Below are 6,000 nucleotides of genomic sequence, written 5' to 3'. Positions count from 1 at the left end.
ATAATAGGTTGAGAATAATGTCATAAAAATATGCCTTAGGAAACCTCCAAATCTGATTACATAATATTTATGCAGCCTCCTTCTTTCTTTTGAATCGTATTTCCAACCAGTCCTATATTTCCTAGGCGTATCTCACATCATAGTTTGTCTATCAAATTTTGATATAATTTTCGCCCTTAGTTAATGGAAAATATTCACAAAATAAGCAAGTTGGTATCATTTTTGGGATTTAAAGCAGCAAAACACTAAAAGATTGAGTGCTTGCTAGATGAACTCACTTAGCTGATTCTCTTCAGTTACTAGAGTTACAGGGAAACTGAATCAAATTTCTTTCAGTAAAGTATTAAGAATTTTCCACATCACTGGCAAATAGTTAAAGCCATGAATCTTAAATGTGTAAATGTCTAGAATCTACTGTATTCATTATTTTGTTACGCAGAGAAGGCTACCATCACAATAGAAGCTTCAACTATTTTAAATATGAATCTTTTGCCTCAGATCAAGTGGAAATGCTATCTAAAGCTTTGCCTCCCAAGAAACAGTAAGACAAATGAAAACACACAGTTATTGGAAGCACTGATGAGCATGTGATTTACTGAACGGACTAGTCCCCTTGATTTTAAACCTAGTGACCTATTTCTACATATCAAAGATGTTTATCTGTATATTATATTACAAAGATAAATAAGCAAACAAAGAAGTGCTAAGTGGCATAGGAGATAAAAAGCAACCAGGGCACTAGTGAGAGGAAAGGGACATCCCGGAGGGGAGTTACCACTGGATATGATAGCCAGTTGAAGCGGGTATAAGGAAATGGCACTGATACCGAAACTTCATTAAAAATGCTCTGTGTGAATATGGGAGTGAGCAAGCCACTCAACAATCTTGTTGAAGAGTTTTTGTAGATAAAAAAGAAAATAAGTTTAGAGATTCCTGGAGGGAGGACGCTTAGCATCATCCAGTTACAGCAAGAAGGCCAGGGTGACTGAGAAATACGGAAAGAGGGAAAGAGCAGTGTAAGAAGGCACTAAGACCAGTGGAGGACAGAGTTCCCTAAGGCCTTGTAGGCCACCTTAAGTCACAAGGGGCAGTTCTGATTCTAAGTGCAATGGAAAGCAGTTAGAGAGTTCTAAACAGAGGCAATATTATTTGATGTAGTATCACTTAATGTGTGCTTACTATTGAGAGAGGTGACAAGACAGGCTTACTGACCCTGACTGGCCTCCAACAAGGGGAAGTATCAGGCTGATGAAAGGCAGGCCACTTCTCTTATCCTGCGGCTGGCTCCTTGGTTCCAAGGACATAGCCATACAACAAGACATTTTATGTCCCACAACTGCCACATCAATCCTAAGGACATGCCCCAGTATCTCTTTGTTCTCTATCTCCTCCTGAAGTTTCTGTTTTAGGGCTGAGCTCCATGGGAGAAAAGAGCCAATAACAGAAGATGACTGGCACTACCGGAATGAAGATAAGGGTGGCAGAGCCTTCCAACAGAAGACCCTATGGCACCATCAGGGGCTGGAGCTGTCCCCACTGGCTACCTGGTTGACGGCTCCCCGCTCGAGTGTTTTCTCTCTGAGCAATAAAAGCAGCTCTTTTTTTTCCACTTTGTCCCTCTGCCTCTATTGAAAATTCTTTCTCAGTCAGCGGGCAAGAACCCACACATCTGGCAGGGCTTGCCTACCCACTTGGTGGGCTTTCCAATTGAGGGGGGGTCCCTCTATCTGCTAACACTATTGCTAGGCAGTTTGCCAAATGATTTATAATGTTATTTAATCATTATGTCAACCCAATAAAGTCAATCTTATTATCCCATTTCACAGAATAGAAAACTGAGGTAGAAGGTGACTATGAGACTTGCTCACATCACAAAACTGACAAGTGCTGGGAGAAGTATTCTAACCTAAGTTCCCCATTCCAGATCCTGGACTTTCAACTGTCCTATACTCCTAATGGCACTAGGTTCTGCAGGACACACACAGTACAGTCGAATAGGGCCAAAGGGGAAAGTGGCAATTCTCACACAGGTCACAGAAGAGAAATCAGAGGTACAGCTAGAAGAAAATATTCCTTAAAACTAAAGCTATAGGATATTTTAGTTCTCACTGTAAGTCATCAATTTGGTTTAAATTAATTTTTATAAGCTTTCTTAAAGATGTCATCAATTGTTACTTTCTACAACTGTTTTCTCCTTAAGGGCATAATAATTATCTCAAACATCTTTGAATCCTCTATTCCCTAGCACACAGTGCCTTGCAGGAAGCGGAAGCTTTAAACTTATTGAACAAATGATATATTACAAAATAACAAAAAATGCTTCTTCAGTACCTGGCACCATGGGAAACCATAGCCCTAACAATGAGCTGATGCTGGTTCTTAGTGAAATTAGTTTCCAGTGAGTTTGCACTGAACCTGAAACTGTACTTTGAGAAATCTTGAAAGTGTCTTGAAAAGTTTTTCAAAATCTGGCCCTAGATATTTTCACTTTATGCATTTTTACATGTGTTTCCCTGATTTTTGAAGCATCAGTTACCCAGTAGATATATTAAAGCTCTTGTCTTTCATTTGCATTAACTAGAAAATTTCACAGGACCATTGTCAGTTGGATATATATATCTCCTCCCCTGAAAATTCTCTACTCCCTTCTGAAATTCTCAGGAGGATCTGTGACAGTAACCCCTTTCCGTTAAGTTCTGATCCTTCCTGGTAATTTCTTGTTTCTTTCAGGATAAAATATATTGGCAACAGCTTTGATGTCTTTATCTGGCTTTATCCTTTCTTCTTTAAGAAGCAGTTTTTGTTCATTCTTGGCTCTCAGGACATGCTTTATGTAACATCAGCATGAAAAGAATTAGAATGGAAATGTATATCTCTTTTTGGAACTATGTCTATTTACCTAATATAAAAGAGACAGCAGTTTTTCAAAAGCGTAGCAGAACAATGCTGTACTCTTCCCAATTTCACAGTAACATCTGAGCCATGACCAAAGTATTTGATAAGGATGAATATTAATTCACGGCAAGAAGAAAGATTATATAGACCTTTCTTATTGAAATAACAAATTAATGATAGACCCATAAAAAAATAAAAGCTGATAAATAATTAAAACATGGCTTTAAAAAGGAGACATAAATTACCAGAAAATACTTTTGAAATGGTTTGATTCTCCAATCTTAAATGAGTGACTTCATTTTCTCAATGATAATGACACATATTTTCATGTCATCCATCTTTTTTTTTTTTTTTTTTTTTTGGCTTTGTTCTCTTCCCACCTCAACCTATCAGGATTATAATCAACCAATATTTATAGAATATTCACTACAGGTTTAGAATTATGCTAGGCAAAATTATTCGTAACACAGAACTTCCCCTCAAAAGACATCTTGTTGTCGAAACAAGAGTAACATAACAAAAATAGTGTAAAAAAATTATTAAGGGCTAGATCATATGCCATGGTGAAAAGTGTAATAGGATTTCCAAACCACTTTTTAAACTTTATCCCAAGGAAATAATTGCTTACATGGGTAGAGATGTACAAGGGTGTTCATCACAGCATTGTCTATAAATTCTATCTACATCTGAGTCAAACAGAATTATAATGCTAAATAAACTGTGACTTATCCATTCATGACCACTGTGTATTCAGCAAAAATAATGATTAATATCTTTTAGGAAAACAGTCACAACATATTAGTAACTAAAAAGAGTATGGGTAATATGATTCTATTTTTAATATAGATTTATGTAAATGGAAGTTGGGGTAAATGAATGTTTTCCAACATTGAATCACACTGAAATGTTAAAAGTGATTAGTTGTGGGTGGAGGGGTTATATAAGATTAATAAGAATTGTTATCCATTTTAAAATTTTTCTGTAATAATCATGTTTAACTTGTGTTAGTTCAGAAAGGGACAAATTAAAAGAAAAGCACTGTTATGACTCCTTACCTTATCATGTTTCCCCACTTTGATTTGCCTTCTAAGTAGCACAGACTCTAATTTAAAGCCTGTCACTAGCAATATGGCAGATTCTATGGCATACAGTTTGTGTACTAACCTTGTATCTGGCTTCATATTATCTTTACATTTTATTTGTTTCCACCCTGGTTCCTTCAGATAATTTTATCTTCCTACCTTTTTTTATGCTTCTGTAAGTACTGTGGTTTCAGATATCACGGCACTTCACCAACAGTGTGAACCAACACAGATTAGTCTGGTCTTCAGCTTTGTGGATTCATAAAACTGATTTTTATCTGTCTACTAAAAATGGATCTGTCTCTCCAGGACAAGTTCCCAGAGACCAATGTAAAGCAGAATGGCAGTGTATTAGTTCACAGTAAGAAATAAATCTGTCATTTATATCAAATGTTCACATTGACATGACCAGCTGACTCTCAATCTATAGGAAAACAACAGAGAGAACCAAATTATCAGAAGGTTGCTTAGTTGTCATGGAATCAGAATAAAAGAACACTTGTAATATTAAGGAATGGCTCTCAGTTAAGGTATCTTTAGGCATTCTTACATACTGCAAGAAAGAAAGAGCCTTGCCAAGGATCTCATAATTTTAGAGAAACAGTGAGGCATAGTGAAGTGGTTAAGAACATGGGCTTTTGAGAAATGCAAAGTAATTGCAGATCCTAGTTCCACCATATTCTATGTGAACTTGAACTCTAAACCTCAGTTTTCTGTAAATTAAGTATTGAGGTAACAACTGAGTTGGCTTACATTTAAACTGCTTTAGGCTGAGAATCTGCTATACCAAGTTTAATCATTTTAGTAGGAAGTGTTAACTAATTAGACTGTAAAAATAAAATGATTATTTTTAAAAAATTACTGCAACCTGTCAGATCTCTTTATCCCTACTGGATATTGGCCTCTCTAGTGACATCTCAATTAATTTTCAGTAAGTTTTAGTTATTTAAACAGTCTCATTTCCATATTAAGACTTTATCCTTTCATGTTGAAGTTCCAAGCGCATAATTACTTGAAGGCTTTCTGTATACCCATAATAGCTTACTGGTGATTTCAGAACAGATACTAAAAATGTGATGCATGTACTACTGGTGCTTATCTGGTATCTGATTGTTACCATGCTGTAAAAGGATAAGGAGCTTGCACCAGAACAAAAATCATCTTCATTACTAAGCACAGTTTGTGGTTCAAATGAAAGAAGAAACAGACAAATCCAAAATTACAGGTGGAATTTCAACATTTTTGTCTCAGTGATAAGAGAATAAGTAGAAAGAAAAGCAATAAAAAAATGTAGAAGACTTAAAATACTATCATACAAATTGACCCAACTGGTGTTTACAGGGTATGCCACTCAACAAAAGCAAAATGCAAATTCCTCCAAGTATGCACGGATAATATTTTGAACTGGATGAAAATTAAGACACAATAATTAAAACATATGCGATGCAACTAGGATTATGTTTAGAGAAAAATTTATAACTATAATTGCTTATATTAGTAAAAAATAAAGATCTAAAATCTTTATCTCATCTCCTACTTTAAAAAAACTTGAGAGAAAATTAAACCCAAAGTAAGCAGGAGAAAAATAATCAAAATAAGAGAATAAATTAGTTAAATATAAAATAAAAGTAGAGGGAAAAAAAAATCCCAAAACTTCTCCTGTGAAAATAATTAGGAGATACAAAGCTCTAGTTAGAATAAGAACAAAAAGAGAAAACACAAATTATCAATGTCAATTAAAAAAAAGAACAAATCACTACACAACATACAGACTGATAAAAAAGATAACCAGAGGATATTATGAATAGCTTTGTACCAATAAATTGAACAGTTTGATAAAATAGCCATCAGCCAATATTAAAAGAACAGTAAGAGAAATTTATGAACAACTTCATGGCAATACTTTCAAAAACCTAAATGAAGCAGGAAATTTTCATGAAAGGCAGAAGTTACCAAAACTAACACAGGAGAAATAGAAAATCTGAATAGCTCTTACATGTCAAAAAAAAACCTATTTCAATTT

This window comes from Camelus dromedarius, chromosome 5, assembly GCF_036321535.1.
Source record: "Camelus dromedarius isolate mCamDro1 chromosome 5, mCamDro1.pat, whole genome shotgun sequence".
In the NCBI taxonomy this organism is placed as follows: Eukaryota; Metazoa; Chordata; class Mammalia; order Artiodactyla; family Camelidae; genus Camelus; species Camelus dromedarius.
This window is presented reverse-complemented; position numbering follows the sequence as displayed.